The sequence below is a fragment of the Scyliorhinus torazame genome, chromosome 5, assembly GCF_047496885.1.
Source record: "Scyliorhinus torazame isolate Kashiwa2021f chromosome 5, sScyTor2.1, whole genome shotgun sequence".
Classification (NCBI taxonomy): Eukaryota; Metazoa; Chordata; class Chondrichthyes; order Carcharhiniformes; family Scyliorhinidae; genus Scyliorhinus; species Scyliorhinus torazame.
In genome coordinates, this window is record NC_092711.1 from 159,629,469 (window position 1) to 159,654,930 (window position 25,462).

The 25,462-nt window shown below is 46.6% G+C and overlaps 2 long non-coding RNA genes across 2 annotated transcripts; one reads left to right on the forward strand and one right to left on the reverse strand.

Annotated features, from left to right (window-relative positions):
* Positions 1-4,752: 4,752 nt before the first annotated feature.
* Positions 4,753-22,400, reverse strand: LOC140422220 (uncharacterized). The gene is made up of 2 exons (XR_011947321.1): positions 22,262-22,400; positions 4,753-5,125 (listed from the first exon to the last, which is right to left on the reverse strand). It is a non-coding gene; the product is annotated as an uncharacterized lncRNA (long non-coding RNA).
* Positions 22,401-22,647: 247 nt separating this feature from the next.
* On the forward strand, positions 22,648-25,076 carry LOC140422210 (uncharacterized). Its single transcript, XR_011947312.1, has 2 exons — positions 22,648-22,768; positions 24,748-25,076. It is a non-coding gene; the product is annotated as an uncharacterized lncRNA (long non-coding RNA).
* Positions 25,077-25,462: the final 386 nt, after the last annotated feature.

A 25,462-nucleotide genomic window follows, 5' to 3' on the forward strand; every position in this document is an offset into this window, starting at 1 on the left:
TACAACTGTCTGTTCTGAATTTCTATCCTGTACTGACAGTGATGTATTTTATAAACTCATTTTACAACCTATTACAATGTGAGATCTATAGACAGAAATCTCACATTAAATGTCACGTCAAGATCTGACAGTCACTCAATTCACCTGAATATCATTGGCTTGTGAATCTCGAAGGAGAAATGTTTGTTCAGTCGGCTTAAACAGATTTTTAGCATTAGTGTGACTGGAAATGCACCGAGACACACACACCCGAGTGAGAGTATTCCAGAGCACTGACTGTGGAAAGAACTTTAACCAGTTACACAGCCTGAAAAAACATCACATCATTCACAGCGGGGAGAGACCCTACACGTGTTCTGTGTGTCGATGAGCCTTCAATTCATCATCAATCTTTGATGGTAACAAGGACACCTGAACCATGAAAAAACCGTGGAAGTGTGATGACTATGGGAAAGGATTCCAGTCCCCATCTGCTCTTGAAACCCATCAACGCAGTCACACTGGGGAGAGGCCGTTCACCTGTTCTGAGTGTTGGAAGGGATTCAGTGACTCATCCAACCTGCTGTCGCACCAGCGAGTTCACACTAGGGAAAGGCTATTCAACTGCTCTGAATGTGGGAAAGCATTCACTCGTTCATCCTCTCTGCTGCGACACCAGCAAGTTCACACTGGGGAGAGGCTGTTCACCTGTTCTCACTGTGGGAAAGGATTTACTCAGTTATCCAGCCTGCAAACACACCAGCGAGTTCACACTGGGGAGAGGATGTTCACCTGCTCTCAGTGTGGGAAGGGATTCAGTCGGTTATCCCAACTGCAGACACACCAGCGAGTTCACTCTGGGGAGAGACCATTCACTTGCTCGGTCTGTGAGAAGGGATTCACTGATACATTCTACCTGTTGATACACCAGCAGGTTCACACTGGGGAGAGGCCATTCACCTGTTCTCAGTTTGGGTAGGGTTTTAGTCAGTCAGCCCAACTGCTGACACACCAACGAGTTCACACCGGGGAGAGGCCATTCATCTGCTCCGAATGTGGAAAGGGATTCACTGATTCACCCGCCCTCCAGAAGCACCGGCGAGTTCACACTGGGGAAAAGCCGTTCACCTGCTGTGACTGTAGGAAAGGATTCGCTCAGTCTTCCCAACTGCTGACTCACCAGCGGGTTCACACAGAGGAGAGGCCGTTCGCCTGCTCTGAGTGTGGGAAGGGATTCACTCAGGTGTCCAACCTGCTGAGGCACCAGTGTATTCACAAGTGATTAAAGGAGGTGGATTCTGTTGTTATTGCTGCTGTTAATCACATCCATGATTGAATTGTAACATAGAATCTCTACAGTGCAGGAGGCCATTCGGCCCATCGAGTCTGCACTGACCCTTGGAAAGATTACCACACCGAGGTCCACGCCCCGACCCTTATTCCTGTAACCCAATAAACTCACCTAACCTCTTTTAGACACTTAGGGACAATTTAGCACGGCCAATCCACCTAACCTGCACATCTTTGGTTTGTGGAAGGAAACCGGAGCAGCCGGAGGAAACCCACGAAGATATGGGGAGTAAGTGCAAACGCCACACAGTCACCCAAGGCCAGAATTGAGCCTGGATCCCTGGCGCTGTGTGACAGGAGTGTGCACCACTGTGCCATCCCTGTGCCATTGTTCTGCCCCAAACATAAAGGATTAACAGCTGGAATGCGCTAATGTCTGACACTGATGATGATGTACCAGTGGCATCAGCCTGTCGTGTGTTAGACTCAGAGGTTGGAATCCTGCCTCTGAGCAGCATGCCTGCTCTGTAACCTGTTCAGATATCGGACTAATAAACTATTTTCAAGCAGATATCAGAATGTAACCATAGTTTGTGCAAGAACCGAGGCCCTTGCCTGTAGTCCAATGTAGAAGGACACATCAAAGAACATGGTGGCAGTGATGAAGATGTTGATGTAAAAAACATTTTGGTCATATCGAAGAAGGAGACTAACTGGAGAGAGGGGTAATAAATACCCTACCTGGTGAGCAGTCCCTGTCCTTGTCCTGAAGTGGAGATGCCGGCGTTGGACTGGGGTGGGCACAGTAAGAAGCCTTAACAACAGCAGGTTAAAGTCCGACAGGTTTGTTCCACATCATTAGCTTTTGGAGCACAGCTCCTTCACTGACACTCACCTGAGGAAGGAGCTGTGCTCCGAAAGCTAGTGATTCAAAACAAACCTGTTGGATTTTAATCTGGTGTTGTAAGACTTCTTGTCCTGGAGGAGGAGGTTCACTGGAGAGACAGGTAATGATGACCCTCCCTGCTGAGCAGTCCCTGTCCTTGTCCTGAAGGAGGAGGTTCACTGGAGGGAGAGGTAATGATGACCCTCCCTGCTGAGCAGTCCCTGTCCTTGTCCTGAAGGAGGAGGTTCACTGGAGGGAGAGGTAATGATGACCCTCCCTGCTGAGCAGTCCCTGTCCTTGTCCTGAAGGAGGAGGTTCACTGGAGGGAGAGGTAATGATGACCCTCCCTGCTGAGCAGTCCCTGTCCTTGTCCTGAAGGAGGAGGTTCACTGGAGGGAGAGGTAATGATGACCCTCCCTGCTGAGCAGTCCCTGTCCTTGTCCTGAAGGAGGAGGTTCACTGGAGGGAGAGGTAATGATGACCCTCCCTGCTGAGCAGTCCCTGTCCTTGTCCTGAAGGAGGAGGTTCACTGGAGGGAGAGGTAATGATGACCCTCCCTGCTGAGCAGTCCCTGTCCTTGTCCTGAAGGAGGAGGTTCCCTGGAGGGAGAGGTAATGATGACCCTCCCTGCTGAGCAGTCCCTGTCCTTGTCCTGAAGGAGGAGGTTCACTGGAGGGAGAGGTAATGATGACCCTCCCTGCTGAGCAGTCCCTGTCCTTGTCCTGAAGGAGGAGGTTCACTGGAGGGAGAGGTAATGATGACCCTCCCTGCTGAGCAGTCCCTGTCCTTGTCCTGAAGGAGGAGGTTCACTGGAGGGAGAGGTAATGATGACCCTCCCTGCTGAGCAGTCCCTGTCCTTGTCCTGAAGGAGGAGGTTCACTGGAGGGAGAGGTAATGATGACCCTCCCTGCTGAGCAGTCCCTGTCCTTGCCCCACCCACAGAGAGGCCAGCAGTGCGGGTTGTGGAAACACCATTTTCTCTGGTACCGGCTGCATCAGGTCTTCATGAAATGAAGCAAAAGCTTCAAGTCAGCACCTTTCTTGTCTGTTACTGGACCGACTGCAGCAACGTTCTCAAAGGCAGGTGTGCAGGTGGCACTGCAGACTTTGTGTACATTCTCAAAACTGTTGACATGTATTTTAGACGGCTACAGAACTCCTGGATAGTATATTTGGGAGTGGGGAGGGGGGGGGGGGGGAAAGAGATCTAGTGTAACAGGTTAAGAGATGGCACATGCTACTGTATGATGTGGATGCTGATTTATTAACATGTGTTAGACTCTCAAGGGAGGGTTGAAATCGCACCGAGGAGTAACATGCCTACTCTGTAACTTGTTTAGATGTAGAACTAATAAACAAGTGTTAAACAGACACCGGAGTAAGTCCATAGTCTGCGAACCAAGTCCCATGTCTCGAGTCCAATCTAAAAGGACACATCTCAGAATAGGGATGTTTGGTTTGTGTTTCCTGTCTGCAAAAACCTCTTTACTCATCGCCTGGGAAAGGAGATTACAAAGGACATCGCCGTAAGGAAAGGGCAGAAATCCAGAACTGACAATTCTAGTCATCAGAAAACATACTTTTCCCTCTCAAACTATAAATCATTGTTCCCCCGCACACTCCCTATTGATTGTGACCCTAATGCATCTCCTCCCATCACACTTGCCATGGGCACCTCACTAACAGAGAGACAGGAAGGTGCTGGAGGATGGACTGGGAAATGGGCCTCTATCAATCAGGGCACGAGGGGGAGGGGGGGGGGTTATTGGGGCTGATGGTGCCCTGGCCACAGGGTTCAGTGCCCGTGTCCAAAGTAGGGAGTCACAGGAACAGGGTACAGAGGAACCAAAGAGAAACAATTTGCATCCTGAACATTGTGAACATCCTTTACTCTGGTTGGCTTTGATCCTCAAATAACCTTCTATATCTCACCTTTTCTCTTAGATTAATAAACATTTGTTATAAAAGTATTTGATTTTTCTGGACTTTTCATGAATAGATTGATGTACTTTAGGGAAAGTGGGTGAGAGGGGTTGACAGGCTCTTTAACAGAAAGTGAGTCCCTCAGAGGTAATTGGCAAAGGAGCCAGAGGGAGAGATGAGAATTTATTTTTGACACAGCGATGTTAGAAATGGGGTTCCGTGGCAGAACGGTGGATCAGTGATTAGCACTGCTGCCTACGGTGCTGAGGACCCGGGGTCTATCCGGGCCCCAGGTCACTGTCCGTGTGGAGTTTGCACATTCTCCCCGTGTCTGTGTGGGTCTCACCCCCACAACCCAAAGATGTGCAGGATAGGTGGATTGGCCATGCTAAATTGCTCCTTAATTGGAAACTCTAAATTTTAGGGAGTCAGTTAGCCCTTTTTCCCAAACTCTGAAATGATTCGCAGTGATAACCTTTATTGGTGACCGTGGTTAGATGCTATTCAGTATAAATAAGAGCTGACACATGCTAATGTCTGAGCAGTAATATCAAAGTGCAGCAGCATTCCCATTACACTCTGGGTGGAAGCACCATCTCCAGGTAAATGCTCCCTGCTCTGCCCCAGATGCCATGGTCCCAGTCAGTGGAATATGTAAAACCTCAACAAATCTCTGTGCTCGGGGAATCCCTTCTTATACTTTATTACATCACAAAGTCTATGGAGACTGATTTCACCCAATCATTGCTGAGATAACATTTGAATGGACCAATTACAAAACCTGTCATTGAACCATCTGACCCCGCCCAAACCACGTCAAACTCTCAAACAATTGTCTTCCCCACGCTCCGTCCCCGGTACAGGGAGTCAGCATTCCCATGCCAAGCAGTGAAAACATGGTGGCCTTGACACCCAGGTGTTGTCTAGGATTCCAGGCACTCTTGTTTTCTCTGTCCTCTGGGAGCTGTTTATCTTCCTGTTCCCACACAGCAAGTCGTCTGTTCTCAGCTCTGCTCGATTTCTGCTGGAGTTTGGTCCCTTTTACACCTTTCGGATCAATAAAACATTTGGTCAGTGAAGACCCAAACCACAATTTCCGATCCTGTCACCTGTCACCCATCCTTACCCATAAGACCATAAGACATAGGAGCGGAAGTAAGGCCATTCGGCCCATCGAGTCCACTCCACCATTCAATCATGGCTGATTTCAACTCCATTTACCCGCTCTCTCTCCATAGCCCTTAATTCCTCGAGAAATCAAGAATTTATCAACTTCTGTCTTAAAGACACTCAATGTCCCGTCCTCCACCGGCCTCTGTGGCAATGAATTCCACAGACCCATCACTCTCTGGCTGAAGAAATTTCTCCTCATCTCTGTTCTAAAGTGACTCCCTTTTATTCTAAGGCTGTGCCCCCGGGTCCTAGTCTCCCCTGCTAATGGAGACAACTTCCCTACATCCACCCTATCTAAGCCATTCATTATCTTGTAAGTTTCTATTAGATCTCGCCTCACCCTCCTAAACTCCAATGAATATAATCCCAGGATCCTCAGACGTTCCATCGTATGTTAGGCCTACCATTCCTGGGATCATCCGTGTGAATCTCCGCTGGACCCGCTCCAGTGCCAGTATGTCCTTCCTGAGGCGTGGGGCCCAAAATTGCTCACAGTATTCTAAATGGGGCCTAACTAATGCTTTATAAAGCTTCAGAAGTACATCCCTGCTTTTATATTCCAAGCCTCTTGAGATGAATGACAACATTGCATTTGCTTTCTTAATTACGGACTCAACCTGCAAGTTTACCTTCAGAGAATCCTGGACTAGGACTCCCAAGTCCCTTTGCACTTCAGCATTATGAATTTTGTCACCGTTCAGAAAATAGTCCATGCCTCTATTCTTTTTTCCAAAGTGCAAGACCTCGCACTTGCCCACGTTGAATTTCATCAGCCATTTCTTGGACCACTCTCCTAAACTGTCTAAATCTTTCTGCAGCCTCCCCACCTCCTCCAAACTACCTGCCCCTCCACCTATCTTTGTATAATCGGCAAACTTAGCCAGAATGCCCCCAGTCCCGTCATCTAGATCGTTAATATATAAAGAGAACAGCTGTGGCCCCAACACTGAACCCTGCGGGACATCACTCGTCACCGGTTGCCATTCCGAAAAAGAACCTTTTATCCCAACTCTCTGCCTTCTGCCTGACAGCCAAGCGTCAATCCATGTTAGTGCCTCGCCTCGAATACCATGGGCCCTTATTTTACTCAGCAGTCTCCCGTGAGGCACCTTATCAAAGGCCTTTTGGAAGTCAAGATAGATAACATCCATTGGCTCTTCTTGGTCTAACCTATTTGTTATCTCTTCAAAGAACTCTAACAGGTTTGTCCGGCACGACCTCCCCTTACTAAATCCATGCTGACTTGTCCTAATCCGACCCTGCACTTCCAAGAATTTAGAAATCTCATCCTTAACAATGGATTCTAGAATCTTGCCAACAGCCGAGGTTAGGCTAATTGGCCTATAATTTTCCATCTTTTTCCTTGTTCCCTTCTTGAACAGGGGGGTTACAACAGCGATTTTCCAATCCTCTGGGACTTTCCCTGACTCCAGTGACTTCTGAAAGATCATAACTTAATGCCTCCACTATTTCTTCAGCTATCTCCTTTAGAACTCTAGGATGTAGCCCATCTGGGCCCAGAGATTTATCAATTTTTAGACCTCTTAGTTTCTCTAGCACTTTCTCCTTTGTGATGGCTACCATATTCAACTCTGCCCCCTGACTCTCCCGAATTGTTGGGATATTACTCATGTCTTCTACTGTGAAGACTGATGCAAAGTACTTATTTAGCTCCTCAGCTATTTCCTTTTCTCCCATCACTAATTACCAGCATCATTTTGGAGCGGCCCAATGTCTACTTTTGCCTCCCGTTTGTTTTTCATGTATTTAAATAAACTTTTACTATCATTCCTAATGTTACTGGCTAGCCTACTTTCATAATTGATCCTCTCTTTCCTTATTTCTCTCTTTGTTATCCTCTGTTTGTTTTTGTAGCCTTCTCAATCTTCTGACTTCCCACTACTCTTTGCCACATTATAGGCTTTCTCTTTTGCTTTGATGCATTCCCTAACTTCCTTTGTCAGCCATGGCTGCCTAATCCCCCCTCTGATAACCTTTCTTTTCTTTGGGATGAACCTCCGTACTGTGTCCTCAATTACTCCCAGAAACTCCTGCCATTGCTGTTCTACTGTCTTTCCCACTAGGCTCTGCTCCCAGTCGATTTTCGTCAGTTCCTCCCTCATGCCCCTGTAGTTACCTTCATTTAACTGTAACACCTTTACATCATTGCGCTTTACAAGCATTGTGCTGGTCAAGGAGACACAGCCTGAGTGAGTGAGACACAGACAGAGTGAGAATTTGGTAATTTGGTGCAGCGAGGTAACCAGGAAAGGTAAGTGGTTAATCTAATTTTGTTTTTCAGTTAAAAGTGCAGTGTAGATTGGTGTCTGATTGGCTGAAGCTGCCCCCAGACTAATTGCTGAGAGACAGTTATCTGCCAGTCACCTGAGGCCTGTTAAAGGGCACAAAGGTACACATTGTATTCTGCTCTTTGAAGTTTTAGTGTGAGTCATCCTAAAGTCTGTATAAAAGACAGACAGAAAGCGCACTTAGTAAGCATTGCGCTGGTCAAGGAGACAGCCTGAGCGAGTGAGACACAGACAGAGTGAGAATTTGCTAATTTGGTGCCGTGAGGTAATTCGGTGAAGAGTGGGAAAGGTGCTTTTTCCCTACTGTTTTGTTCTCTCCCTTTCTTCGGGCCTAATTTTGGGAGCAGTTCGGAGGAGGAGGAGCAGTCTCTGTGAGTATAAAAACCTAACGGTAACTTCCTGTTTTCCAGTTTTTTCTCTCCAAAAGTGACGTCAGAGGGAAGCTGTGATCTGAGTGGTTGATAGCAAATCTGCCCCAAATTTTTTTAAAAACACAGCTAAACTCGTAAACTTAAATTAAACTAATTAATTAATTAGTGATGGCTGGTCAGGTGATGTGCTTGAGCTTCTTGATGTGGGAGCTGGCAGATCCCATTGCGAGCTGCAGCGACCACATCTGCAGTAAGTGTTGGCTGCTCGAAGAGCTCCGGCTCAGAGTTGATGAGCTGGAGTCTGAGCTTCAAACACTGAGGCACATCCGGGAGGGGGAGACTTACCTGGACACTGTGTTTCAGGAGGCAGTCACACCTGTCAGAGTAAGTAGTTTAAATCCTGCCAGTGGCCAGGGACAGCAGGGTGTGACTGCAAGTCAGGCAGGTAAAGGGAACCAGCAGTCAGGAACTCAGGAGCCTCAGCCCTTGACCCTGTCCAACAGGTATGAGGCACTTGCTCCCTGTGTGGATGGCGAACAGGGCTGTAGGAAGGATGAGTCAGCTGACCAAGGCACCATGGTTCAGCAGGCCTTCAAGGGGAGGGAGTAAATAGGCAAGTTGTAGTTGTAGGGGATTCTATTATCAGGGGGATAGATAGTATCCTTTGTGAGCCGGATAAAGAGTCCCGCATGGTATGTTGCCTGCCCGGTGCTAGGGTGCGGGACATCTCTGACCGGCTTGAAAGGATACTGGAGAGGGAGGGGGAGGATCCAGTTGTTGTGGTCCATGTTGGTACCAACAACATAGGCAAGTCTAGAAAAGAGGACCTGTTTAGAGATTATGAAGAGCTAGGATTCAAATTAAAAAAACAGGTCCTCAAGGGTCATAATCTCCGGATTACTGCCCGAGCCACGTGCAAATTGGCAGAGGGAGGCAAGAATAAGGGAAGTTAACACGTGGCTGAAAGAGTGGTGTGGGAAAGAGGGGTTCCTTTTCATGGGACACTGGCATCAGTTCTGGGACAGGAGGGACCTATACCGTTGGGATGGTCTCCACCTGAACCGAGCTGGGACCAGTATTCTGGCAATAAGAGTAAATAGGGTGGTCAATAGGACTTTAAACTAGAGATTGGGGGGGGAAGGGAAAGTCAGGGAACCAAGAGGTGAAGTAATCAGTGGGAAGCGTAGCTGCTTAGGGATACAAAAAAGCACGAAAAGACAAAACTCAGGAGAGGTTACGATAGTCCCAATCCCACAAAATATGACACAGTGTATGGAAAGGCTCAGTAAACCAAGGTCCACCACACTAAGAAAACAAAAAGGGACAGTCAATAGAGAATTAAAGGTGCGATATTTAAATGCACGCAGTGTACGGAACAAGGTAGATGAGCTTGTGGCCCAGATTGTGACTGGCAGGTATGATGTGGTAGGCATCACAGAGACGTGGTTGCAGGGGGTTCAGGTCTGGCATTTAAACATCCAGGGATTCACAACCTATCGAAAAGACAGAGAGGTGGGCAGAGGGGGCGGGGTTGCCTTGTTAATTAGGAATGAAATTAAATCAATAGCACGAAACGACATAGGGTCAGATGATGTGGAGTCTGTGTGGGTAGAGTTGAGGAACCACAAAGGCAAAAAAAACACAATGGGAGTTATGTACATGCCTCCTAACAGTGGTCAGGACCGGGGGCACAAAATGCACCACAAAATAGAAAGTGCATGTCAGAAAGGCAAGGTCACAGTGATCATGGGGGACTTCAATATGCAGGTGGACTGGGTAAATAATGCTGCCAGTGGACCCAAGGAAAGGGAATTCATTGAATGTTTACAGGAGGGCTTTTTGGAACAGCTTGTGATGGAGCCCACGAGGGAACAGGCCATTCTGGACTTAGTGTTATGTAATGAGCCAGACTTGATTAAAGATCTTAAAGTAAGGGAACACTTAGGAGGCAGTGATCATAATATGGTAGAATCAAATTCAAAATAAATCCACAGCCAGTCATAGAATTTAATTTAATGTTCACTAATTAGTGAGAAAACCCGAAGTAGGGAGTCCCCCAGGAATCTTACAGTCCACACCTTGAGGGGGAGAACTCTCCCTCTGACCCCTCACTCAGTTATTTTCCCATTTTGTTCTGGCTCCGTTTGGGGTAACATCTACTCGATCTTTCCTTCTCCTGAAGGAGCGCCGTGAGTTCTCGGTTCCTGGTACATTAGGACAGATGCTTCAAGGAACAGATCAAACATGGATGTAAAAAATTATCCAGCTCCCTCTTTACCCCATCCAACAAGTGGAATGTTCTTACTCAGTAATATTTCTCTCAAACCCTTAATTGGCCAATCAAATTCTAATTAAAAATGATTTACAGGATGTGGGCATTGCTGGCTAGAACCAGCATTTATTACCTTTGAGAAGGTAGTGGTGAGCTGCCTTCTTGAACCGCTGCAACCCATGTAGTGTTGGTACATTCACTGTGCTAATGGGGCAGTGAAGGGAGGTGATGTATTTACAAGTCAGGATGGTGTGTGGTTTGGAGGGAACTTCCAGGTGATGATGTTCCCATGTCTGTTGCCCCTCTATAAGTTAGTAGTCATGGGTTTGGAAGGTGTGTCTGAGGAGCCTTGGTGAGTTCCTGCTGTGCATCTTATAGATGGTACACACACTGTTGCTAATGTGCCACAGTGGTAAAGGGAGTGAATGTTTGTGGGTGGGGTCCAATGTATTTCTCTGGTTGGTCCAGTTGAGTTTCTGGTCAAGGGTAACCCCCAAGATGTTGATAGTGGGGGATTCAGCGATGGTAATGCCATTGAATGTCATGGGAGGTGGTTAGAGTCTCTCATGATGGTGACGGTCATTGCCTGGCACCTGTGTTGCTCAAATGTTAGTGGCAGCTTAGATCTAATCGTTTAGCTCTGTCTTATTGCTTGCTGCTCACGAGGTTTGGCATGCAAATAGTCCATTTTCATTCAGAATAAGATTGCTACCTCACAGCGCCAGGGAATAAAGTTCGATTCTGGTCTAGGGTGGCTGTCTATGTGGAGTTTGCACGTTCTCCCTGTATGTGTGGGTTTCCTCTGGTGCTCCGGTTTCCTCCCACAGTCCAAAGATGTGCAGATTAGATGGGGGTACGGGGGTAGGACTGGGGAATGGGCTGAATTAGGGTGCTCCGTTGGAGGGCTGGTGCAGACTGGATGGGCTGAATGGCCTCCTTCTGCACCGTAGGGATTCCATGGATTCTCCCATGACAATTACATCATACCCACACGTTTTAAGACTCCTTGATTAAAATAAATACCATCCAATCTTGACAAACTCTCTGTAACTTCTATGTTCTCTGACTCACTTTCTTTTGAACTCTCGCTAATTTTTCTTTTATTCATTTACAGGATGTGGGTGTCGCTGGCCGGACCAGCATTTATTGCCCATCCCTAACTGCCCTCCATTTCAGAGGACATTTGAGAGTCAATCACATTGCTGTGGATTTCCCCCTTTATAAATGGTGGATTTGCCCAACCCTTAAATTTGGGGTGTTTCAATTCTCTGTGAATAACTTGCATGGGAAACTCAAGGTAAGGCGAAATAAAGAGGTTGGTTTATTTTTACATGCATGGAGGCAAGAGGGGGTTAACAACGTCCACCCCCTTTTACACTCACACAACAAACGGGGAATAAGGAAAAAGGCAAGGGTTCCGGGCACAATAAAATACATGTTATGGTTTTCCATGTATCCAGAGTCCAGAATCCAAAGTCTAATAGAATGTTCCTTCAGAGGGAGGTTTGCTGTTGCGGAAGATCCGTCTTTCCAGCAGTGAGACTTTGACAATGGGGGAAGACACGGAGTGTGAGTCAGCCTGGGAGGCACAAGTTCCAATGTTTCAGCCCTTTGCAGTTTTGATGAGGGTCAGAGTTCTTACTGCTGCCACAGGCTTGATGGTAAGACGTGGACAGTGCAGGCAGCTTGCCTGGAGCTACTGTTTCCTTCAGAGATCCTGCAGCGACTGCCTGAGTTCAGTTCCACAGGACAATATTACAAGTGCGAGCAACTTGGGGAAGGTCATGTGACATAGCTCCCACCATTCCTCCGAAATGTTGGACAGAGGATGTATTTTCCCAGGGCTGGAAACTTGAGGTGTTCAGTTGCTATCCGGGTTCCTTTTGTTCTTGGAGACACTGGTTACAGGTTGACTAAATGTGGCCCCCTTGTTGAAACCTCTGTGTTGGAACAGTTACTGTTGAGGCCGTTGGCAACATTATTGGAGGTTGGGACTTGCAGCCAGATGCCCTTGTGGGGAACTGGCTGGGCAGACAGCCAGTCTGCTGGGACAGTGTGTTAGCTTGGCTGGAATGTTCATGTGATGCAAGGTGTGTTACATTCCAGGATGTTTGAGCCGTTAGCCTTCGTTCACTTTGAAACTGCTCAGAAACGACCAGAAACCAGAATGTGACCAGTTGGAGCCATCCCATCAGCTCAGCTACTGTACATTTTGAAAAACATTTTAAAAAACACTTTCGAAAGTAGACCAGTTAACACAGATACATATACCTTTCCATTCTTGGTGGTGATGTACTTTTAATTAAAACTTTCATTTTAAAAATCTTTTTAACTTGTTACTTTTCAACCTCTTAACAGTTAATGAATCTTTTGCATTTACCAGTTCATACTGGCTGGATGGTTAAGTCTTGTAACTTTATTTACAAGATTTGGAGTGGAGATTTATTAAAAACAACCTGTACCCCATAAATCAACCAATCATTTGTGAACTTGCTGGTGTATTTGGAGGTTGGATAACTGAGTGAATCCTTTCCCACAGTCAGAGCAGGTGAACGGCCTCTCCCCGGTGTGAACTCTCTCATGCTTTAGCAGGTTAGATGACTGACTGAATCCTCTCCCACACTTGGAACAGGTGAACAGCCTCTCCCCTGTGTGAATTCGCTCGTGCTTTAGCAGGTTGGATGAGTGACTGAAGCCCTTCCCACACTGTGAGCAGGTGAATGGTTTCTCTCCAGTATGAACACGTTGGTGTGTCTGCAGGTGGGATAACTGAGTGAATCCCTTCTCACACATAAAGCAAGGGAAAGGTCTCTCCCCAGTGTGAACCCGCTGGTGTATCTTCAGGTGGGATTACTGAGTAAATCCCTTCCCACACACGGAACAGGGGAAAAGTTTCTCCCCAGTGTGAAATTGCTGGTGTATCTTCAGGTAGGATAACTGAGTGAATCCCTTCCCACACACAGAACAGTTGAATGGCCTCTCTGTGATATGGTACGAATTAAGTAATGGCATGATGGGAAAACTGGTCAATGGGAAGACTGGTCAAAAGGTTTGATACAATACCAGATAGACTGAAGCTACTCATTCCAGCTCCCCAGGCCCAGGTAAAGAATGCTGCCCTAACCATTTTCAGAGCTGTATGGCCATGGGCCAACTCTGCATAACTTGAAGTCTGACAAGATCAGCGAAGGTCGAGTCATTCCAAAACACTGGACCTTGGCAACTCCTGATAAAACTAACTCGGCATAACCCAGTGCCGGAGGAATTTAAAACAAAGATAGTTCAGGAAGAAACAAATCTATTCTGACCTTTCAATGTTCCCTCCGAGGACTAAAAATAATGGTATGAGTGATATGACCAAACATGGTCTGGTCTTTGCTTCCGTTTGTATTTCCGATTAAACTCCTGACCATATTGTTGTCACATAATCTTGATAAAGTTAATGTATAAAATATTAACTTAATTCTCCGCAAAGCGCGGAACTTGTGACAGACTGAGCAGTTTTGTTTACTTCTCTCTGACTTCAAGTTTCAGCCATTACTGCAAGCAGTTGTTTTCGAAAATAAAGCTTGTTATTCTGTCTTGAATTTTTCTCGCACAGAAGCGAAAATATTGACTTTCACAATTTGGCGCAAGCGAGTAGTTACCAATATCCTGAGTGAATTCCGTGGGGGACTGAAGAAGTGATCGAGCCAGACCCGGAGGAAAGAGACAGACGCCAGCACAAGGTAAGATTAACCTTGGTCTCTCTCTCTCTCTCTCGGATTAGTGGTTCGACCCCTCATCCCTGACGGAACTAACTAAACAGGTGACGGTGCTCGAATCTAAATTGTACTTATTAAATTGTTAGTAGAGTACTGCGGGTCAGGAACCCCAATTAGGTCAGGGACCTCTTGCTTGTTTTACAGGTTTAAATTTGGGTCAGGGACCTCTATACAATTTGGGTCAGGGACCCTGAAATTTGATTTGGTACCAGGGATTTTTTTTGATTGCCAGGGGCACATTTTATTGACATTATGGGACAGAGTTTAGACAAAACCAGGGGCAATTCCCCTCTATTTTTCATGTGTTCTGAAAACCCTTCTCACGAACGTAATTTCCGAAAACTTTTTGCAGCGCTGAACAATAAATTGGGTAACGATATTTGGCCACTAGGGGGCACTTGGAACTACGATAATTGCATTTCTGCTGAGAAAATCATTTGGCAGAGAAACGCCGGTTTTAAGTGGAAGTTTTAAATCTTAGTCCACTAAGCGCCACGAACAATCACTATTAATGAGTTGGAGAGATAATGCCTGTAGAAAAGGGATTGATGATTGTGTGGATGGTAAAGCAAAGAATTGGGAGACTTTAAAATTGGAATGTGAACTTTGGGATAGAAAGCATAAACAGGGCGAAAATAAAAAATCTCCAACCAATTGGCAGAGAGGGCTAGCCAAGCAGATTAAACGAAAGGAGGATCCTCCCAGTTACTCTGGCATGCCGATGTTTCCCTATTCAGGCGATACGGAAGAGGAGGAGGATTTAACCCCTGGACCCCACCCTCATCCTGCACACACAGACCCTACAATTCCACTGTCCCAAGTCCAGACTCCCCCATATGATCCCACTGCCAATGAAACTCCTGCTAACGCATCCCCCATAGCAACACGCACTCGGTCGCAGATGCAAGCCGTTAATATGGAACAACCCTTCACCTCTGTTAATCAGGCTTTTCTTGATTAATCACTCCAACCTAAGGAGGAGGAAACTTTTCCGCCACCACCTCCCCCTGCAAATTATCCCATTAGGAGTGTTATTAACCCCCATGCTGGTGATAATGACGACCCATTCATTGAGTTGTGGCAGGCTTTTAAACCCCATGAGCTATGTGTGATCATGGCCCAATGTCCCTCCTGCAAAGAAGACCCAGAGGGGTTCACTGAGTTTTTGAGGAGAACTGCGACCATGTACGGTGCTACCGCACGTGATCAATAATCTCTGATTTATTCATCTCTTCCCCCAGAATTAGGGAAAAGATGAAGAAATGAATTAGGACTTCATGGGGACACGTGGACGGCCTTCAGCGCCGCTCACCAAACGGAGGACGATCAGCGTACTTTAATGTTCCCTGCGCTAAACCGGGCTCTCCGTAAACCCGTTGACATCGCCAAACTCCTTGAATGTACCCCCACTTCTAAGGAAGATGGTCCAGAATTTGTTGACCGCTTTTGTGGCGTGTACACTCTTTACTCCAGGGACATTGCTTTCAATGCAGGCACACAGTCTCCCCAATTTAATGCACTATTAATGCAGGTTTTGCCTGACCGCGTAGCATCCAGGATTAAAACTAATAACATGGGCTGGTCTGACAATTCTAAACCTCAAATGAAACGTGCTGTGTCTTATTATTGGAGCAATGGCCATAATCATGAGACCTGTTACAAAGACACTTCACCCAAAATTAAATCCGAATTCATCCAACTTCCCTCTCAAAGAAGAGCTCCTAAAGGTCAGAACTCTCAGACAGATTCACGTTACTATCGCCCAGATTGCACGGACCCTCCTGAATTTGGTTACCGCTCACAGGCTCCTTCCCTCTTCACTCCACACACGGAGGATTTTGACAGCGCTCCTCCGCGTCGTCCTCCTGCCAAATATAATGTCACTTGCTTCAACTGTCAACGTACCGGCCTCTACGCTAGGGATTGTCCAACACCCCGACAGCAAGGTAGATTTCAACCCCGTCGGCAGACACCCTTTACTACCTCTAACCCCTACTGACTAGCCAGATCAAACTTTCCGGTCTTCTCAACAGACCACTCTAACGAGCCCACCGCCACGATTTACATAGAGGGCGTGCCTATCCCCTTCCTGACTAACACCAGCGCAACTCATTCTACGCTAGACTGGACATTAATTCAGAAACATTGCTTTCCCCTTTCTGATAAGCATGTGGAACTTGCTGGTTTCATGGGGGAAGGTGCTGTATATCTGCTTACGAAGCCGCTCTCTGTTCAATTTGAGGGCCGGGAGTGTTGCATCCCTTTCACAGTTACCCGCGTCCTCGGTGTCAACCTGGCCGGACGTGACTTGCTGTGTCCCTTGCAGGTGGAAATTGTTTGCCTTGATAACGGCATTACTATAACAGCTATCCCGCAGGCCCAGCTTCTAAATTTTCCCCTTTTCACTACTCCTCAGTGGTGGTCGGTTGATTTTGATCCCTCCCACTTTTCACCTCCCTTAGATATTCCCGATCCACATGTCACTCTTTGCTACGATCATACAGGATGCTCGCCTGATTTGGAGAGCATTTACCAAGACGCCCTCGGTTCTCTACAATCCGTTTCCTTTGTTGGCCTCGCTAAGGGAAAAGAAGGGTCTGCCTTTCTTGTCAATTTACCCCATGGCCTCTGGCGTCAGTCGGGACTTGTGTTACCCCACATGACCCTTTCTGTGAACGAAGGCTACAGTGCCAAGTCCTTGGGATTTCTGGCAGCTGCACTGCGAGGACAAGCTGATCCTTTCTTTAATGGAAGTCAAATCCTACCCGCAGGCACTTTAGAATATTTTCAACGCCCATTTGTCCTCATTGGCACATTGCACCACCATCGTTCAGTCCAATCAGCGACTTCTGAACTACCCGCAGATTTATGGGCGGCCAGTTCCTAAGATAGGAAGACCATCTGAATGGCGTTTGGTCCAAGACCTCGGACGTATTAATCAGATAGTAGAACCCTTACATCCTATTGTCCCAAACCCGGCGACAATCCTTAGTAATGTCCCACCGGAAGCGACTGTTTTCACCCTTGTTGATTTACAACATGCCTTTTTTGTGATACCCCTCGCCCCTGAATCACAGTATTTGTTTGCCTTTACATTTAAGGGCAACCAATACACTTGGACTAGGCTCCCACAGGGCTTCATTCATTCTCCAACCCTTTCCTCACAAGCATTGCACTCCCCGTTAGTGACATTATCAACTCCTGGTGGCTCCACCATCATCCAATATGTTGATGACTTACTCCTTGCCAGCCCTGACTTCAACGCTAACCAGCGTGACACCATTTACCTGCTCATAACCGTCTCCATTCATGGGGATATGGGATCCCGCCCACTAAAGTTCATAAAGGCCAACGGCAGGTCAAATTTTTTGGGTGTCCTAATAAGTGCTTCTGATCGCTCCCTTACACAGGAACACATTACTCCTATACTGCAGACCCCATTTCCTACATCACCCAAGCAGGTGCGAGCCTTTTTAGGATTGGTGTACTTTTGCAGACAATGGATTCCGAATGTTACTGTCCATACTAAAGATTTAACTCCATACTCCTCTCAAAATGCTCCTCTTAAGTGTGAACTTCCTGATTCAGCAAAGTAATCTTTTGTTACACTCAAAAGCACCCTGGCTACCGCCCCAGCGCTAGGACGACCTATGTATGACAGACCCTTTCAGTTGTACGTTAATGTTCTTGATGAATGTGCCACTGGTGTTCTAACACAAGAACACGGTGACCGGAGCCGCCCGGTCGCCTACTATTCTACCAAATTGGATCCTGTAGCTTGCGGTCTACCTCCCTGCACCCAAATTCTTACGGCTGTCCATTTGTTAGCACAGGCAGCCTCTAATCTGACCCTTCACCAGCCAGTACAAGTGCATACCTGTGGCTCTCCTAACATCTCAGCAAACCCAGCATCTGACTCAAGCCCGCTTGAGCCGCTATGAGGTTTCACTATTGCAAAACCCCTATCTCTCTTTTCATTACTGTTCTTACCTTAAATCATGCTGTGTTCCTCGAACATCCCCCCGATAACCTTGCGGACCCGCCACACGACTGTTTGTTTCAGAATCACTTCCTTAACGCGCCTCGCCCAGATTTAACGGACCGGCCTATTGATAATCCAGATCTAATTTTTTATGTTGATGGCAGTTCCTCCATTTCTCTCACTGGCATCCCACAGTCGGGATATGCCGTGGTAACTGACACTGACGTGCAGGAAGCAGCAGCCTTCGAGACCCCTGTCTCCGCACAAAAAGCCGAGCTATTTGCCCTTACTCGAGCATGTATTTTGGCCACAGATAAAAGTACTAATGTTTACACTGATTCTAGGTATGCCTTTGGCGTGACCCACGATTTTGGTCGTCTCTGGCAACAGCGAGGCTTTCTCATCTCAGCGGGAGCTCCCATTCAAAATGCTCTTTGGGTTAAAAATCTCCTCGATGCTATTCAGCTTCCCCATCAATTGGCAATTATTAAATGTGCTGAAAAAAGGGGGACACTCCTGTTCAATTAGAAAATGCCCGTGCTGATTCGGCTGCTAAGGCTGCGGGTATATCAGCCTCTGTGATTGTTCCCAGTGGGGCTAATGAGGCTCTAAACCAGGTACCTGCATTAGGAACGAAGGGCATGCCAGAGATAACTGAAGTTCAAAATTTACAGAGGGACGCCTCTGATTCCGAGTGCACACTATGGAAGTCAATGGGGTGTTCACACTCCTTGACACGAGACCTCTGGCTTTCTCCCGTTGGTCAAGTTTGTATTCCGAATTCTTTATTGCCGATACTTATTGATTATTTGCATTCTTGTACCCATCTTGGCAAGGAGGGAATGGTACAGCTACTCCTGAAAGCTTGGTGGCACCCAGATCTGAATACAGCAGCACAAATGCGGCTGGATCGATGCGTTATTTGCATGAAGCATAATATGGGTAAAGGCATTAAATGCCCTCCAGGAACCACTCCCTTGCCAGATGGCCCTTTTGCCTGTATAACAGCTTGATTTTATCGAATTGCCAAAAGCACAGTGCTATAAATATTGTTTAGTCATAATCGATGTGTTTAGTAAATTGATTGAAGCCTTCCCCACCACTAAATGTACGGCACATACAGTGGTGAAGCTGTTGTTAACGGAAGTCATTCCTCGTTTTGGGGCACCCAAAATGGTGAGCTCAGACAATGGACCACATTTAGTGGCTCGAATCAATACTGAATTGTGCGAAGCACTCGTAATTAAACAGCAACTGCACTGCGCGTATCACCCGCAGGCTGCAGGAATTGTGGAAAGAGCCAACGGGACTTTAAAAGACAAATTATCTAAATTAACTGAAGAAACTGGGTTAAATTGGCTAAAAGTATTACCCTTGGCACTGTTCCACATGCGAGTGACTCCCCATTTGCGGACCGGACTGTCAGCTGCAGAGATAGTCTATGGTCGGCCAATGAGGACTCCCTGGGATGCCCATGAAAAACCCCTAGAGGGAGTAGACCTCCATGTGATGGGGGAACAAATGCAGAACTATTTGAAGCAATTAACACTTTCTCTGAAGTTTCTCCACTCACAGGTAAAACAGGCACATCTCCCAGTAACGGCAGGGACAGCCGTCCCTTGATATCCAGTGATCAAACCCGGAGACCACGTGTTGGTGAAAAACTGGGACAGAAAGAAACTAGGACAACGCTGGAGCAGACCCTTCCTCATACTGCTGACTACACCAACCTCCGTCAAACTTGAAGGACGTTCAAGTTGGATACATCTAATCGATTGCCAGAAGATAGTCTCCAACCCAGACGAGAACACAGGATGAAGATCTTCATTATAATTTTTGGACTCTCTGGACTATTTAGCCTTAATGGCCACTCGGTAGTAAAAAAAAAACGACCTCAACGAGACCTGCCTTCCAATACCTATTTATATATGTCATATCTTTATGCCGAACAATTGAACGTAAGCAAGTGTTGGGTTTGTACCCACATCCCCGTCCATTCGAGGGAAGGACTACCTCTCCAATCCCTCCCCTTTCATATCGCAGAGATGGTTGAATGGATTTTACGACAAAATCAAACAGGGAGCAGGGGAGATAGGGGGGATATGGAAATATGGAGATCTGCTGGCTATGACATGACTAAATTTTCAGCTTCGTATCAACCTACCTATAATCATGCCTTGACTCCACCCTCCCTCACTGTCCACTCGTATAATGTTCAAGGTTCCATGTGTTTTAATAAATCAGGGAAAGGAAAGTTAATGGGGCAAAGTAGATGCAACCTTACAGTTGACTGGCAAGGACCGGTACCAGGCATATCCAACAAGGGCATGTTTAACTGTGATTGGTCCAAGGTATGGAACATAACCTCTAACATTTCATGGGGACAGACATCCCCAATCCCCTGGATGACATCAGCTGATGATTTTACGGCCTATAATGGAACCTATTTTATATGCGGCATATCCATGGCTCCCCATTGATTGGACAGGATCCTGCTTTTTTGATATGTTATACCTCAAATGCGTCACCTACCCAGCCTTAAGCACTCCCCCTCGCGAGCAAAAAGGACTATTTCTGAAACAGAGCAGTTCTTTATGATGGCCTTTCCCTTGTACGAAACGGGCAAGGCATCCGACGAACTGATCCACATGGCCACAGCATTGGAACAACTGGCGAACGTAATGGCAGCAGAAGCCAGGGAAGCTGGATAGGCACTGGCTGAGGTCTCAGCTGAGCTAGTAGCTGTCCGGACCGTGGCATTACAAAATCGACTGGCTTTGGATTATCTGTTAGTCTCTCAGGGAGGAACGTGCGCTATCATAGGTCAGGAGTGCTGTACTTATATTCCAGATGGCTCTGAAAATATCACTAACTTGGCCGACCATATTAAGAGACAGGCTGCTCAAATTCAAGAGATTGGCAGTGAATTTCATGACTATAACCCGCCGGATTGGCAAGGATGGTTGGGTCACAGATTATTTGATTGGATCTTTAAGGCCTTCATTCTACTACTCCTAATTCTACTAGGGTTAGGATTTCTTGGTTGCTTGTGTAAATGCATTTTCAAACGAGTCATGGATATACCTATTTAACTAGTTGTCATGATATGACAAAAGGAGGGAATGTGATATGGTACGAATTAAGTAATGGCATGATGAGAAAACTGGTCAATGGGAAGATTGGTCAAAAGGTTTGATACAATACCAGATAGACTGAAACTACTCATTCCAGCTCCCCAGGCCCAGGTAAAGAATTCTGCCCTAACTATTTTCAGACTAGTATGGCCATGGACCAACTCTGCATAACTTGAAGTCTGAAAAGATCAGCGAAGGTCAAGCCATTCCAAAACACCGGACCTCAGCAACTCCTGATAAAACTAACTCGTCATAACCCAGGGCCGTAGGAATTTAAAACAAAGATAATTCAGGAAAAAACAAGTCTATTCTGACGTTTCAATGTTCCCTCCAGCGACTAAATAATGGTATGAGTGATATGGCCAAACATGGTCTGGTCTTGCTTCCGTTTGTATTTCCGCTCAAACTCCTGACCATACTGTTGTCATATAATCTTGATAAAGTTAATGTACAAATATTGAGCTAATTCTCCGCAAAAAGCGCAGAACTTGTGACAGACTGAGCAGTTTTGTTGACTGCCCTCTGACTTCAAGTTTCAGCCATTACTGCAAGCAGTTGTTTTCGAAAATAAAGCTTGTTATTCTGTCGTAACGAGTGTGTTGAATTTTTCTATCACAGAAGCGGGAAAATATTAACTTTGACAATACAATGCCCCCAAAAAGTTCACCAAATTACACGTTCCATGTCGTGACCTCCGGCCCTCGAGACCTTCCAGCCGAAACTCACGAAAAGCAACATGTAGGCAACAGTCAGTAAAAGGCTGGAAAGTCCCAGAGTCTATCCCGACTGTCCAAGGAGCCAACCCCCGGAGCCTCCAGGAGCAGCAGCAACCCACCACCAACCCACCCCGGGCTGCAGGCGCGGGCGCGGCCTTCCGTTAGAATTCCAACCCTGGCCCCAATCCGACCTGCCGCTTTCAGTAACATATCCAGCTCCCCTCCTTCCTCCATTCCGCAAACGCCGACCTGGCCCTCCGAGAGCCTGCGCTTGATGGAGACAGCGCAGAGGGAGCTCCACTCCCCATCCACCGCCTGCTGCGCCTGTCCTGGGCCAAGCCTTCCAGAGTCTGCACCCTCCCTGGATTCACTTCCTTTCCCTTCAGTTGCTGCACGTGACCAATTGAAGGTGAGAATGAGAAAAGAAATGGAAAGGGAGAGAAAAGAAAGTGTTTTACTCACAGGTGTCGGAGACAGGAGGAGGTTTCAGTCTGTGTGAAGCTAAATCACCATTCACACAGAGCTCGCGTTGATGGTCCTTCCGGTCCTAACTCTTCTCATTGGTCAACACCTCATCAGGAAGGTCAGGGGGGTGAGCTTTTCCTCGCACATGCGCAGCCTCTCCTCTCTCTTGGACATGCGCAGTCCCGGGCCGGGAGGAGGGGAAATCACCGAGAGGCTTCTCGCTCTGGCCGGAGCTGTCAGCCGGTTGTCTGGAAACCTTGTCCCGAGGAGGGGGAACAATGAGTCGGGCGGAGCTGCCGCGCTTGCGCACTGGAACCGTGAGACGTCACCACGGATTCCTTTGCGCGCGCCGCAAAGTTGTTGCCCAATGGGAAGAGTTGGTGAACCGGAAGGACTCTCTTCCTCCATCCAATCAGCCCCCCCATTGTCTGAATGCGGAAGCTGAACCATGAGCAAAACTAGGACCTCACACGGACTGAAAACTTCCTCCTCTCTCCAACATCTGTGAGTAAAACTCTTTATTTTCTCATTCTGAAGGGAATGGAAGTGAATCGAGGGAGGGTGCAGACTCTGAAAAGCTTGGCCCAGGTCTCTCTCTCTCGTAAAAACATTGGCATCCTTTGCTCCCTCAGCTTGACACATTTATTTGTCTTTCTGAAAGGACGGTCTCTTTCCCAATGTTCACAATGAAAGGGCTGGTTTCCCCAGGAGATGGCTGACGTTTAAGGAGACAGTAAATGAATATCAGACGGGGACATGTCTCGTGTTATGTGGTACAAATTAGATATATTATTTATGGTTCTGTAATAAAGTATATTTATTATTATTTCTAGCCTTGTAATATTGTGCTGTAGCTATGTTATATATTTCCAGTCATCTCTTCCCTCAGAGGGTTATTAGTCTCTGGATTTCTCTTCCACAGGGGACCAGTGGGATGTGGGGGTCATTGAATATATTCACGGATGAGGTGGACAGATTTTTAATAAGTTATTATTTTTAAAATCATTTTTTAAACAATGAGTGCTACAGAGTAACAGAAAAAATGGTGGGAAATGGGCACAAAGTGGAACAAAAGATATTGCCAACATAAATCCAAGCAACACGTTGCAGAATTCATTTGGAACAGGATATTTGAGGGACCAGAGCCTCGAGATGAAATGCCAGATCAATTGAACAACCAGTTAACAGGTTAAAATAGACCATCAAGTCCTGGCAGCATCCTTGTAAATCTCTTATGCACTCTTTCTAGTTTATCAATGTCCTTCCTATAATAGGCTGACCAGAACTGTTCCTCATCATCCAGATGAGTTTTCTGCACTAAGGTTATGTCGACTTTCTCCTTAAGAAAGGAGAGGATATTTTCCTTCTGATAGGGTGATGGATACCCCATACATTACCTGAGAAAATTTGCAGATTAACTGCCACCGTTAGTTAGGCGACAGAGAGAACAGGAACAGATTTTCACACCACAATCGGGCGTGCGCCATTACCCCCTCCTCCAACTCACTTTACACCAGAGGCACCAAAGTCTCCCCAAACTGCTCCTTTCACAGATAAAAGCCCTGTCTGTACCAGAGTAGGATAAAGTCAACATAACCCCTCCCATTATAACAAAAATACAAAAGAATCACCACCACAATAGATCCAAGGGGACATTCCTCAATAAGACTGAGGACCCGGAGGATTAATCCGATGGCCAGACTGGCGTTACCCTCAGGGTACCTTCTCCAAACTGAGGAGAAGAAAAGAAGGGCCAACAAGGGAATGGGGATCGAATGTCCCTCCCACATTTTAGACCCACCCATGAAGACCTGCATCCACCACTTCCTACCCTTTGGCAGTGGCACCACACGGTTCTGCCATGATTGACGCTCGGATAATAGAAGAAAGACGATGGAATATAAGCACATAGCCCATCTGCCATAACTGAGATAATATAATACAAGTCCCTGGAACACTCGAGGAGAAGAAGAAGACATTCAAACGGCCCTCACAGAATAACAACTCCCTTCAACAGGATAACAGATAACAAATTCAGACAACAACACCATCATAGGGAAAGAGTCCAGATTAGAGTCTCAGTTAGTCTGGGCTGCAAATCTTCGCTCCAATTCTTCCCCTTCAAGGATTTAGCGAAGACCAAGGCAGTAGTCGGATTATTGAAAGACTTGACGGAGTTGTCGGATACAATTTTCAGGGTCACAGGATAAAGCAACATAATTCACTGTAAGGTGAGGTGGGAGCCAGGTCTCACCTCATCTTGCCCATCTCCAGGACCCTCTGGTGATCTTTCAAGTTGTGGAAGAATTGGGAGGGTGGATATTAGATACAGCAGAGTGAGAATGGAGGGAGACTGTGTGGGACGGAGATTTACAGCTTTTGGGGAATGAGAGAGTAAAGAATGTTCTCTAGGAACTAGAATTGTCTGTTCTGAATTTCTATTCTGTACTGACAGTGATGTCTTTTGTAAATTGTTTTCACAGGATATTAGACGAAGAGGAGGAATTACAGAGAGAAATCTCAAACTTTACGTCTCGATCTGGCTGAGTCTTTCAATTCCTTGGAACTGAATATTATCGGTCTTTGAATCTAGAAGGAGAAATGTTTGTCTGTTCTGTCGGCTTCAAAAGATTTTAACCATCAGTGTGACTGGAAAAGCACCGAGACACACACACCCGAGTGAGAGTGTTCCAGAGCACTGACTGTGGAAAGAGCTTTTAACCAGTTACACAGTCTGAAAAAATATTGCACCGTTCACAGCGGGTAAAATGAAATGAAATGAAAATGAAATAAAAATCGCTTATTGTCACAAGTAGGCTTCAATGAAGTTACTGTGAAAAGCCCCTAGTCGCCACATTCCGGAGCCTGGTACGGGAATTAAACCGTGCTGCTGCCTGCCTTGGTCTGCTTTCAAAGCCAGCGATTTAGCCCAGTTAGCTAAACCAGCCCCTGAGAGAGACTGTACATGTGTTCTGTGTGTGATCGAGGCTTCAACTGTTAGTCAAACCTGGAGAGAAACGAGGAGACCCAGAACATGGAGAAACCGTGGAAATGTGGGGACTGTGGAAAGGGATTCAGGGCTCCATCAAAGCTGGAAGTTCATCGACGCAGTCACACTGGGGAGAGGCCGTTCACCTGCTCTGTGTGTGAGAAGGGATTCAGTCGATTAGCCACCCTGCAGTCACACCAGCGAGTTCA